Genomic DNA, 13,604 nt, shown 5'->3' with positions numbered 1-13,604 from the left:
TTCCTCCTCCAGGACAAAGGTCAAGGGCCAACTGTCTCCTTCTTACCCACCTTCCTCCCCTCCCCTCCCTCCCTCCACCCCTCCCTATCCTTCAATGCCACAACCTACACCCTGGTCCCCTACTGCACCTGGCCTACCCCGCTGCCTGCCTCCCGAATGCTCCCCAGTATCTTCTCACTCCTGCTCTCAGCAGACTCCTGCCCTCCTCTGCCCTTTGTGGGAGGGGATTGTTGGAGTCCACGGCCCCTCAGGACCTCTCACAGACAGAGGAGCCTCTGGGTTCCCCATCTGTAACCCTTCTGTTTATATCAAGGATCTTTCCCAAGCCTATGATCTGACCTGCCATGACCTCTATGTCACCCAGGCCTTCACTCTCACTCCCGAGGAGCGAGGCTGAGTTCAGGCAGCAGTGAGACAGTATGCAGCCCAAGCCCAGCTAGGGGACAATGCGATCCTGTCCCTGGGGGTGACATGGCGGTGCCAGCTACAGAGCCTTACTGGGACTACCAACCGGGTCAGAGCGGCCACCAGAGGTGGGACCTCATGGTCCACTGCCTCCTTCAGGGTATGGAAATGGTCTCGGACTAAGTTATTAATTTTGATAAGCGAGAGCTGACAAACATCTGGCCATTTTTCTAAATCAATTATGAGAGATTATAATTCAGTGTAGTTTCCTTAACCCAGCCACCCATTGGTCCTGGCCACCCATTTCATTTCTCTATCAGCTCCAGATATTAGAAAGAAATTAAAAAGGCCTGAGGAGGGTCCCCAAACCCCCAAACCGGAATTGGTGGAAGTGGCCTTTAAGGTTTCTAATGCCCGAGAGGAAGCAGCTGAGTCTTCCCAACAGGCCCAGCTGCAACAGAAGGGCTACGCTTCAAGCCCGCTCCTTGGAAGCCACTGGCGCCCCCACCAGGAGGACAAGGGAAGTTGTCCACGAGGCTCCATCCCACCAGAGCTCAGCCCAAGTCAACTACACCAGGATCCCGCTACAAATGCAGCCAGGAAGGCCCCTGGTCACAGTACTGCCCTGATCCTCAGCCACCAACGAGGCCATGCCCCATCTGCCAACAGCCTGGACACTGGAAATCAGAATGCCCTCCCAGGGGTTCATCCTCCATGCCACGCCACGGAGGTCCAGCCGCACCCACAGCGGCATCTGAGGCTCTTCCAGCCTTCAAACTCCTCAGCCTGATGGAGGACTGATGCAGCCTAGACTCCGCCCTCTCTGAGCCTAGGGTGATGCTCCAGGAATCAGGTAAGTCCATTGCCTTTCTGGTGGACACAGGAGCTACCTATTCTGTTTGAACCTCTCACTTGGGTCCCACAGGTCCCTTGCCAATTTCTGTCATGAGGGTGGAAGGGACCCCCTCCTTTCCCCTTAAGACCCTGACGCTTCCCTACAGACCCCACTATAGATGGTTGGGAGCCACTTTATGGTTGCTGGGAATTGAACTCAGGATCCCTGGAAGAGCAGTCAGTGCTCTTGACCACTAAAGCCATCTCTCCAGCCCCACCTCCCTGCATTCTTGCAGGGCAGTTCTTCTCACACTCTTTTCTACTCATACCCGCTTGCCCTGCACCTCTACTTGGTCGTGATATTCTCAGCCACTTTAGGGCCACACTTACCTTGACCCCCACACCCTCTCCTGATTCCTACCTTCTTCTCCCCTTAATAGCCCCACAGCTTCCTACTCCAGACTGTCCTGTCCCTACCCTCCCGCATCTAGTTGATCCCCAATATGGGTTATCTCCACCCTGGTCATTGCTACTCACCACCAGCCAGTCCTTGTTCACCTTAAGGACCCCTCCTCCTTTCCTTCCAGACCCCAGCTTCCTATTTCTGAAACCATCGCTGAGGCATTAAGCCCATTATCACCTGCCTTTTATCTCAGGGACTTTTAATTCAGGGACTCGCCCTGCAATACCCCCATTCTTCCTGTGCATAAGTCCTCCAGGGCTTACTCTTTAGTTCAAGACCTCCAACTCATTAATGAGGCAGTTATTCCAACCCACCCAGTAGCTAACAACCCTACCACCTCCTGTCTAACATTCCTCCTGCCACCTCCCACTTTACTGTCCTGGACCTGAAAGACACCTTTCTCACTGCCCTTTACACCCTGACTCATACTTCCTCTTTGCCCTCACCTGGGAGGACCCCGACACCCCGTCCTCCAGACAGTTTACATGGACTGTTCTTCCTCAGGGTTTCCAGGAAAGCCCTCGTTTTTTGGGGCAAGCCTTGGCTCAGGATCTTTCTACCTTTGACCCCATCCTAGCACACTCCTCCACTGTGCAGATGGCCTTCTTCTCCGTAGCCCCACTCTGCCTCTGTCCCAGTGGGACACCTCTTGGCTCCTGAACTTCCTCGGCTCCCTGGGATACCGTGTCTCCCCATTTAAGGCTCAGCTGCGCGCTCCCACTGTGGCGTATTTGGGCGTATATAACTCAGCCCCGGGGGCCAAGACCCTCATCTCTGACAGAGTCCAAGCCCTGCGGGACTTACAGCCCCCGGCCACAGCAGACCAGATTCTCTCGGTTTTGGGCCTGATGGGATTCTTCTGTCACTAGATCCCTAACTTTGCCATCACCGCCAAGCCCCTATACCAGGCAGCCAGAGACTCCCATGGGCCCCTCACCCACCTGGCCACTGTCCACCGCCACTTCACTTGACAGCAGGATGCCCTACTAAGGGCCCCCACCCTAGCTCTCCCCAGACCCCTCCCGACCTTATCATCTTTATACAGATGAAAAGTTGGAAGTGGCCACCATGGTTCTAATACAACTGGTTGGACCTTTGAAATCAGGCCGTCGCTTTTCTGTCCGAACAACTGGACCCCACCCTCTGCAGATGGCAGCCATGCTTGAGAGCTCTGGCAGCAGTGGCCGAATTCACGCAGGAGGCTCTCCAGATCGCCCTGTTCCTGCCAGTCACAGTACACTCCACCCACCGCCCCTCAGACCTTCTGAGTCACTCCTCTCTCTCCCTCCTGGGGCACTCAAGAGTCCAAGTCTTTCATTCACTGTTTCTAGAAAACCCTCAAATTACCATGGCCTCCAGCCCCGCCCTAGACCCTGCAACCGTGCCCCTTCCTCTGGAACCTCCTCTCACCCCTGCCCAGAGCCTGTGGAGGCCTTATGCACACTCCACCCTGGTCTCCTAGACCAACTGCTCACAAACCCCCAATTCACCCTGTTTGTTGAAGGCAGTTCTCTTATAGACAGATCAGGAAACCGCCAGGCGGCTTATGCAGTGGTCACTTCCACTAAAACAGTTGAAGTGACCCGTCTGCCAATGGGGACCTCTTCACAAAAGGCTGAATTAATCACCTTGACTAGAGTGCTCCAGATAGCTAAGGGTTAATGGGCTAACATCTACACTGACTCTAAATATGCCTTTTTTAATAGCCCATGCCCATTCTGTCCTGTGAAGGGAAAGGGGCTTCCTCACTACCAAGGGCACTCCCATAGTTAACAGATCCTTATAGCCAAGCTCTTGGAAGCCCTCCAGCTCCCTGCAGAAGTAGCTATAGTCCACTGCTGGGGACATCAGTGTAGATGTAACCAACCGTCTTGTTAAATAAGAAACACAGAGCTAATACAGAGATGAAAGCCAAGAGGTCAGAGCAATAGCTAAGAGCTAAAAACCTTACCCTTCATTGTTGCTGTACCTCTCTGAAAGAGAGCTACTTCCTGTGTCTGTCTTTTTTTATGGAGTTTCTGTTCTGCCTTCTCATTGGTTGTAAACCCAACCACATGACCTCCTAGTCACTGCCTGTCTGTACAGACCTCCAGATCTTCTATGGTTGGTATTGAGATTAAAGGCGTGTGTCTCCAATGCTGGCTGTATCCCTGAACACACAGAGATCTATCTACCTAGCTCTGCCTACCAAGTGCTGGGATTAAAGGCATGCACCACCACCACCCAGCTTTCACTATGGCTTGCTAATAGCTCTGATCCCCAGGCAACTTTATTTATTAACATAGAAGTCACATTTCAGTACAAATAAAATATCACCATACATCAGTCCTCCAAGGACCCAATGGCCTTAAGCAATGCCAGGACTGATTCAGTAGCCTGGGGACTGGCCTCCAGCTCCACTGGATCCACAGACGATCCCCAGAGGAGAGGGATGAATTCCTAAAAAGGGGCCGCACAGACAAGGGATGGATGGTTCTCCTTGAATAACCGCCTCATCCTCCCTCAGGACCAGCACTGTCCATCTTTTCGGACATCCACCACCTTACACACGGGCCCCAAAGCTTTGTTCCATTTCTTAGAGCCCCACTTTGACCCCACCCATCTTTGAGCTCGTATTTTACAAGTTAACTCCTCCTGCAGGCATGTGCCAAGGCCAACCCACAGGGTGCCCTCCAGTACATCTGCCCCTGCACCAGCTTCAAGAACACCAACTGGGCGAGAACTGGCAGGTTGACTTCACCCACATGCCCACTCATAAAAAGCTCCGTTATCTCCTAACTCTTGTTTGTTGACACCTTTACAGGATAGATAGAGGCATTTCCCGTCTCCAGGGAAACAACAGATGTGGCTCAGGCACTCCTTGAACATATCATCCCTCAGTTTGGCATGCCACAGATGATCCAAATGGACAACAGGCCAGCAGCCTTCACTTCCAGGGTCATGGAGCTTGTGTTGGAAGCTCTCAACATCTCCTGGAAACTCCATACCTCTACCATCCACAATCCTTGGGAAAGGTGGGAGAGGGCCAGTGGTCTCATCAAACAACAGCTCACCAAGCTCTCCAGTGAACTCAGGTTATCTTGGCCCTCCCTTCTCCCCATTGCCCCCACCTGCCTCTAGGCCACCCCACGCTCTCCTACAGTCCTGATCCCTTTTGAGCTCCTTTATGGAAGGCCCTTCCTCCTCAATCACCACCTCCCGACCCAAACTCCTCCACTGGCTGGGTACCTCCCCTACAGCTCCTTTCTGAGGTCTCTTCTCCATTCACATACTGACAGCCATCTCCCTGTCCCCACACCAACGGGCCCAACTGCCCCTGAACCTGCCCCACTCTCCCCAGGGGACAGAGTACTCCTCAAACAGCTAGCCCCTAAGTCTCTTGAGCCCCGATGGACAGGACCTTATACTGTGATCCTCACCACCCCCTCAGCTGCCAAGCTCCTGGGACATCAACGCTGGTACCATCTCTCCAGGCTCAAGCGGGCACCTATTCAGGATAATGGTCTGTCCAGCAGCTGGGACCCTCCACCCTTGGGTTCTCCCAGATGTCCCAGTGAAAGGCCATTCTGCTCTTCTGCCCTGCTCATTCATCTTTGTCAGTCCAACCAGGGCACATCTCTGTTCCAGCCTTGCTGACAATCTCCACTCTCCCCACAGCTATTCCCGTTCATAGGACTGATGATAATATCTGATTTTTCTCCTAGCAACTTGCCTTCTCTGCTTCCTCAATAAACAGATTCCTGAGGTCTCCAGGATGTCAGTTAACAGAACGCTTCTTCACCCATACATCCTGCTGAGACTCAGCGATGGTTTCAGAAATAGGAAACTGGGGTCTGGAAGGAAAGGAGGAGGGGTCCTTAAGGTGAACAAGGACTGGCTGGTGGTGAGTAGCAACCACAGGGGTGGAGATAACCCATACTTGGGGATCAACTAGATATGGGAGGGAAGGGACAGGACCGTCTGGAGTAGGAAGCTGTGGGGCTATTAAGGGGGGGAGAAGGTTGGAATCAGGAGAGGGTGTGGGGGCCAAGGTGAGTGTGGCCCCAAAGTGGCTGAGAATATCACGACCAAGTAGAGGTGCAGAGCAAGCGGGTATGAGTAGAAAAGAGTGTGAGAAGAACTGCCCTGCAAGAATGCAGGGAGGTGGGGCTGGAGAGATGGCTTTAGTGGTCAAGAGAACTGGCATTGGCCAGGTCCAGACCAGGATTCCCAGAGTGTGGCCACGAATTACATTGGTCAGAGGCTTATAAATGCAAAAAACACAAGACGTACTTGCCACCTTCATCCAGTCAGGGTCAAGCATACGGCCTGACATGCCTCCGGCCTGTGCACCTCCTGCCTACATGTGGTCAAGCACCCTGTGAAGCTGGTGCGATCACGCTTGTTTACAGGAGTGAAAACACTGCGTTTATGACCTTCCGTGAACAACAGTCCTCAGCATTCCAGGAAGTTATCTATAGTCCTTAGGCAAGCGAGGCTTACAGGTGAGAGGCATTTTTGTTATCGATCTCTTAAACACAGTAATTCAAACTTAATTTTTTAGTTTTTTTTTTGTTGTTGTTTTTGTTTTGTTTTTTGAATGCTGCTTACTGGCTTGCTCTTTTTTGGCTTACTTAGCTTTCTTTTTTTATTTTTAATTTTTTTCATTTATTTTACATACCAACCACAGTTTCCCTTCCCTCCTCCCTCCCCCCACCTCCCATCTTCCCCTCTCCCCATCCACTCCTTCTCTGGCTCCATTCAGAAAGGGGCAGGCTTCCCATGGGCTTGAACACAGCACGGCACATCAAGTTGAGGCAGGCCTGAGCTCCTCCCCTTGCCTTGAGGCTGGGTGAGGTCATCCAGCATGGGGAACAGGTTCCCTAAAGCCAGCTAAGCACCAGGGACAGGTCCTGATCCCATGCTAGGAGCCTCAAACAGACCAAGCTACACAACTGTCACACACATGCAGAGGGCCTGCCTAGGTCGGTCCCACACAGGCTCCCTAGCTATTGGTCCAGAGTCCATGAGCTCCCATGAGCTCAGGTCACCTGTCCAAACTTAAAACATAACTTTAGCCACCACAGAGAGAGGAGAAAGGGGAGAGGGAGATGGAGAGGGAGACACTGAAGATTGCACTTTGTTTCCCTTAGAGATGCTACATCAAGCCTGGCATGTGGTGCATGCCTTTGATCATTCAGGAGGCAGAGGTAGGCTGAGCGAGGCCAGCTTAGTCTACATAGTGAATTCCAGGACCACTAGAGCTACATAGTGGAACCTGCCAAATGAGAGAGAGACAGAGACAGAGACAGAGAGACAGAGAGACAGAGACAGCTACCTGAGCATGCACTAGGTTGGGGGGGGGGCAAGGCAGGGAGGTGACCCCAGCCCCCTAGATCTCTGGTCCAGAGTGAACTCCTTCAGTGGAGCTGTTAGAAACTCTGGGGAGGCCTGGGGGGCAGTCCTTTGTAAAGTGGTATTTCTTAGGGACCTCAAAGCTGCACAAGGGCTCCAAGCATCTAACTGGCCTGTGCATCGGCATCTTAAGTGGGTACCACTTCAGTGTGCCAGCAAGAGGAGCAAGGTTGGGCTTTTGTGGGTGACTGGGGGGTAAAGAGCAAAATAACCATAGTTGTGCTGTGCAGCTCTGTCCCTGGGGTTACAAAAATGGCAGAAAGTGAATTGGGGACTGAGACTTTATGGGCACTATGGGAGCTTTGATGGTCAGTTTTAAATGAGAACTTGGCACAAGTTAGTACCAGCTGAGAAGAGAGTCTTCATGACAAATAATCTAGATCAGGTTGTGATCCTGATTGTAGGCGGGGTGGTTTGGTTGTCTTGATTATATTAAGGGAATGTGGAGGACCCGCGGGTGCCACCAATCCCTAGGCAGGGTTTTCTGGGATGGGAACCAAAGCCAAGGTCTCTCAACCTTTCCACACCAAGCCCCAAATCTGTTACAGACCGCCGCCTCACCGTTTGCCAAGGGCCTCCCCAATCATCCATTTCCTAAACCGTCTTAATTTCCAAACCCACCTGGATACCCGCCCCAGGAAAATCCTGGCTCCTCTCAGCACGTCCACTCTGTCCTCTACCCTGAGCCTTTCCAGCCCCTGAGCCTCCCTTCCCTTCCCTCAGCGTCTCTGATTCCTATATAACCTCAGCCATTTTGGCTGCGCAGTCTCTTGGTCTCTTGGTCTTTGGCTCCTCTCCTGGGCCCCACCCCCACCCCCACCCCATCTCCTTTCTCTTCCTCTGTTGCCCAACACCCCAACTCATGGCCCCGTTGGCAGAATTCTCCCTCGTATCTACAATAAAACCCTTCTCCTCAACCATACCTCATTTTTTATCATTCAACAACCCTGGCCACTCACCTCTCTTCACACTCATTCTGGGACCCTCCCATCCACAAACTTTTGTGAAGCGTCGTCTGCAAATCATGACATGGCCACACGGTGGCAGTGCCGGCCTGTGTTCTAAACGAGATCCCGGAGTTGGCCCTTTTTTTCCGGTGTCTTTGGCTTCGGCTGCTGGGACCTCGGCAGCTCACTTGCTTGGGGACCTAGCCAGACCCAGCGCTGGTAGCTTCTTCCTCTCTGACGGTATTGTCCAAGCTAGCTGGGAGAAAATGCTCATTCTCATACAGCCGAGCAATTGGGACCATATCACACCTCCTTGGGACGACTAGGGATGGAACCCAGAAACAAGGGTTATTGCTAGGCAGGGACTTTACCCCAGAGCCGCATTCTAAGCCCTCTTTTTGCTGTTCTGTTTTGAGACAGGTGCCGTTAAGTTGCCTAGGCTCACTTGAACTTATCCTGTAAACCTGGACGGCCTTGAACTGGTGATCCTCCTGCCTTAGCCTGGTGAGTAGCTAGGATGTCCAAGTTTGACCCATTTCCTTCTCCGACCTTGTTGCATGCTCTTTCACTCAAAGCGTCCACCCACCCCAGCCTTACTGGTGTTTGAAGGTACTGGAATTATTCCTGCCTCAGCGCCTTTGTCCAGGCTGTTCCTTCCGCCTCCAGCACCTTTCTTACCCCACAGTGGCCATAGGTCATTCCCTCAAATCTTTACCTTCTAGAAGTTTGGTAGATTTCATTTCTTGGTTCTGGGGTTGGGCGGCAGAGCCTCCTGCCTGTTAAGCAAACAATCAATGTTGGCTCCACCCCGGCCTACTGGACCTGGTATGTGGGTGAGGAACATTTTATTACTAAGTACCTAGGGACAGATGGTGCCACTTGCTGGACTTTCAGCCTCATGACCATGTACACATAATTTCAAATGTCACATCTGCTACATTTTTTTAAACGAACTTTTATGGGCCGTTCTTATCAAAGGCTGGAGTTCTGATTTCAGCATCCACTTCAGGTGACTCCAAAATGCCTATAACCCCAGCTCCAACTTACTGATGGCCCCTTGATGTCTCTGTATTTTTATCTTTTGCTGGTTTATATTTTTCCGTTTATTTATTATTTTATTTTTTCGAGACAGGGTTTCTCTATGTAGTCCTGGCTGTCCTGGAACTCTCTCTGTGGACCAGGCTGGCCTCGAACTCACGGAGATCCGTCTGCCTCTGCCCCCGGAGTGCTGGGATTAAAGGTGTGCACCACCACCAGCCAGCCACTTTCCATTTTTATTATTTATGCATGTGTGCATACGTGTGGTATCCACGTGCTGCAGCATGTGTGGAGGGCAGAGAACAACTCACAGTAGACAACTTTCCCTTTATCCTCCGGGTCTCAGAGATGGAGCTGAGGTTGTCAGCTTGGCGCGAATGCCCCAGCCTGCCGGGCAACCTTGCTGGCCCCTTTAATGAGAAACTGATGTTGGGACAATCAAGCTGCTTTTAAACATATTGTCTTCCTTCTCTTGTTCTTCCTCTGTGGAAAGCGACTCTCTCTGCTCAGTCCCAGGGACACTTGTTGTTCTGTAGAACGAAGTTCTGTCCGTTCTAGAATCCAAAATAGACCAATTGCAAACCAATCCTTCCAGCACTTAGGATGTATCACACACACACACACACACACACACACACACACACACACACACGCATGCACTCACGCACGCACGCGCACATACACACACACAGAAAGAGAGAGAGAGAGAGAGAGAGAGAGAGAGAGAGAGAGAGAGAGGGAGACACTGAGAATCTATTTTTATTGTTGTTGTTTTCTTCAGATGGGGTCTCTTGTAGCCCAGGCTGGCCTAGAATTCACTTTGTAGTTGAACTCCTGACCTTTCTGCTTCCGATTCCAAAGTACTGGGACTGTAGGATTGTGCCACCACACCCCACTTAAAACTATTTGGATTCTTAGCCGGGCGGTGGTGGCGCACGCCTTTAATCCCAGCACTCGGGAGGCAGAGCCAGGAGGATCTCTGTGAGTTCGAGGCCAGCCTGGGCTACCAAGTGAATTCCAGGAGAGGCGCAAAGCTACACAGAGAAACCCTGTCTCGGAAAAAAAAAAAAAAAAAAAAAAAAAAAAAAAAAAAAAAACTATTTGGATTCTTTTAGTTTGCCCTTTGACACACATCTTACCAGGAAGAGCAAATGAAAACCACAGTGAAGTCTGACTTCAAATCCAGTGCAAGGTTAAGGTGAAAAGGATAACAGTGTGTTGGCAGATGTGGGGAAATCAGGATGCTGGCATGCACATGTTATCCTCCTATCAGGAGGGGGAGACAGAAGGCTCACTTGTCTCCTAGATTTCAGGGCCAGTTTGTGCAACATAGCAAGATGCCAGCTTAAACAAAACTCTGGCCATCATGGTGCACAACTCTAACCTCAACACTGAGGTCGCTAAGACAAGAGGAGCATGCCTTCAGTGCTACCTTAGACTTCTAAAAATACTATTTTCTCATGTGTATGGGTATTTTGCCCACATGTATGTATGACCATATGTGCCTGGGGCCTGCAGAGGTCAGAAGAAAGCATTGGATCCCCTGGGACTGTAGTTACAGATGGTTTCACGCTGCCATGTGGGTGCTGGGAATTGAACCTGGGTCCTCTGCAAGAGGAGTCAATGCTCTTAACTGTTCTCCATCTCTCCAAGCTTAGGCTTTTTTTTTTTTTGGAGGGGGTAGTTTTGAGACAGGGTTTCTCTGTGTAGCTTTGGTGCCTGTCCTGGACCTCACTCTGTAGACCAGGCTGGTCTTGAACTCACAGAGATCTGCCTGGCTGTGCCTCCCAAGTGCTGGGATTAAAGGCGTGTGCCACTACCGCCCCTCCCAAGCTTAGGCTTTCAGACCCTGTTTCAGAACAAAATAAAATGAGCAACTCTTGCATATCAGTGTTTGCAAGAAGGGTGGCCCAGGACACCAAGTTCTCAGCACAAAGGGGATTTATTTGCCCCCAGGGGGTGGGGGTGGGGGACAGAGGGCAGGAATAAGAGACAAGGACAAGGGATGAGGAGAAAGGAACTAGGGGAAGGGACAGGGCTATCTGCTATAGAGGGACAGAAGGCTGCTTCTGGATGGAGAGGAGACAGACGTATCCTATAGGCAAATGGCAGTTTATAAAGGAAAAAAGGGGAACCCGTGTGCTAGGATAAGTTGCTTTGCTTTGTGTGGCCGTGTTAATTAGGGCAGCCAAAGGGGGCTTTTGATTGCTGGACTTCAGAACTTTGACAGCTGGACCTTGGTGGTTAGCCCAGAAGAGGAAGTGGCCAAACAAGGGAATAGACCTTGGTGAAATGTAATCTAATGGTTTAGCCAAGAAGAGGGAATGGGGGAAGGGCAAGGTCTGCCAGAGCCACGGGCAGCCTGGAGTCCTTCATTCCCACCTTTTTGTTTCATTATTGGGTCACTGGGTGTTGCACGAGTGGGTGTCGTTCTCCCCGGCTGCTTCCTGCTGACACTGGGGCATCATTGGTAGGAACCCAGGGAAGCTGGGTTGTTGGTCAAGGTTGAGAGCAGACTGTGTCAGTCAGTGTCCAGGTTCTGCAGGACCATTTAGAGCTAGGGAAGTGTAGTCTGTGAGGCTGGACCAGGATGTAGCTTCTGAGGAAACAGCTGGGGCTGGCACTGGAGTTGCTAGAGCAGTCTGTAGTCGATTCGAAATCTGCTGGGACAGATAGACTAGGGACAGAGGCAAAGTTACGGAGTTGAGGGGAAAACTTTTATCTTGGGTATACATTTGAAACTTTTAGGCCTATGGTTCTGGTAGTTGGGAAGAGGAGTCCTAAGATCAGAAATGGGAAGAGATCCCACCCTCAGGAATAAACAAGTGAGTAAATTTAGGCTGTTGATTGGCAGGAATCTGTTTGAGAGCTCTTGAGAAAAGCCAGGAAATTTAGATTGGTTATACGAGGTTATTTGGGGAGCGACTGTTAACTGAAAGTAGGATCTGGTCGTTTTGGGGAGAAAACAATTGAGAGGCTTCCATTGCATCAGAATAGGCTTTCCTGGGGTGTTCAGGTGGGTTTTAAAATTGAACCATTTGGGCTGGAGAGATGGCTCAGAGGTTAAGAGCACTGGCTGCTCTTCCAGAGGTCCTGAGTTCAATTCCCAGCACCCACATGGTGGCTCACAACCATCTGTAATGAAATCTGATGCCCTCTTCTGGCCTGCAGGCAGAACACTGTATGCATAATAAATAAATCAATCTTTTTTTTTAAATTTTAATTTTAATTTTTTTTTTTTTTTTTTTTTTTTTTTGGTTTTTCGAGACAGGGTTTCTCTGTGTAGTTTTGCGCCTTTCCTGGAACTCACTCTGTAGACCAGGCTGGCCTCGAACTCACAGAGATCCGCCTGCCTCTGCCTCCCCCGAGTGCTGGGATTAAAGGCGTGCGCCACCACCGCCGGCTAAATAAATCTTAAAAAAAAATTGAGACATTTTGGGAACATGAATGATGGGAGAGGCTCTTGGCAAACAGTGAGGATGGTCTCTAACAGACTTTTGGGGTTAGTGTGGAAAGGTTGAGAGAACTTGGCTTTTTTTCCCAGGGTGGGCTTGGATGGTCAAGGGGCAATCAGTTGGTAGTGGTGGGCATTGGCTACTGGGGTATTGCTGGCTAATGGAGGGCATTGAAAGGAGGCAGAGCCAGTGGGGACGTTATTGGAGGGGTCAGTGAAGTCGAGAAGAGAGCGTGTTGGATGACCTTGACCCAAGTGAGGGTTTGACCATGAGAGTGTGTGTGTCGGAGAGGAGATGGCGTGGGTTTAGTCACGTCCTGTAATTGGGAGTGTAGAATTTGTTCAGAGTGTTTGATGTCTGAGGACATCTGGACAGTTAATGAATTTAGGGCAGTCAGTTGGCAGTGGATATTAGACAGTCATTTGGACAGAAGAAAAGTTAGGAGTGTGAGAAGAGAGATGAGATTTGTTGTGTTTGGGAATGGTTGGCGGTGGGGAACAGATGATCTTGAGGGAACCAGAGGATGAGGATGAAGATGCCAAGTTGGGGTTAGAGTATTCCATGTGCAAGGAGGGTTAAGTATGTTGCTTATATAGTAAGGTAGACTAGAGGGAAGTGGGGTGAGTTGTAAGGGGTGAAGGGGTGCCTTGATGGACTGTCATGTTGGAGCAGTTATTATCTTTATTGATAATGGAAGGGATCTGTCTGATGTGAGCATCTGACAGGAAGGAGCTGCCATGCATATAAAAAAATACAGGCAGAAGTAGCTAGAGGACCCTTTTGTGTATAAGAGGATGGGGAAGGAGGCCTTTGAGAGTTTCTAGACAGGAGAGAAGAGGATCTGGGGATAAGTATGGAGGGGTTGAGGGAGGACAAGTAAGGAATGTGATGGGGTTTTTTTTGGTTTTTGCTTTTCAAAGTTTCTCTGTGTAGCTCTGTCTGTCCTGGAACTCACTCTGTAGCCCAGGCTGGCCTCGAATTCACAGAGATCCACCTGCCTCTGCCTCCTGAGTGCTGGGATTAAAGACGTACCTCACCATTGCCCAGCCTGAGTGATGAATTTTCAGT

General features: G+C 50.7%; 1 long non-coding RNA gene across 3 annotated transcripts; it reads left to right on the top strand.

The window, feature by feature from the left end:
* The first annotated feature begins 502 nt into the window (after positions 1-502).
* On the top strand, positions 503-6,189 carry LOC131902436 (uncharacterized). 3 transcript variants are annotated; one of them, XR_009377086.1, is made up of 3 exons: positions 503-565; positions 851-1,258; positions 4,506-4,673. It is a non-coding gene; the product is annotated as an uncharacterized LOC131902436 (long non-coding RNA). The 3 variants fall into 3 exon arrangements; XR_009377084.1 differs by lacking the exons at positions 503-565; positions 4,506-4,673 and adding exons at positions 5,439-5,585; positions 6,094-6,189 and having other exon boundaries at positions 614-1,258; XR_009377085.1 differs by lacking the exons at positions 503-565; positions 851-1,258; positions 4,506-4,673 and adding exons at positions 4,714-4,776; positions 5,439-5,585; positions 6,094-6,189.
* Positions 6,190-13,604: the final 7,415 nt, after the last annotated feature.

Source organism: Peromyscus eremicus, chromosome 1 (genome assembly GCF_949786415.1).
Source record: "Peromyscus eremicus chromosome 1, PerEre_H2_v1, whole genome shotgun sequence".
NCBI lineage: Eukaryota > Metazoa > Chordata > Mammalia > Rodentia > Cricetidae > Peromyscus > Peromyscus eremicus.
Note: the sequence above shows the minus strand (reverse complement) of the source record. Positions and strands in the feature narration are given on the sequence as shown.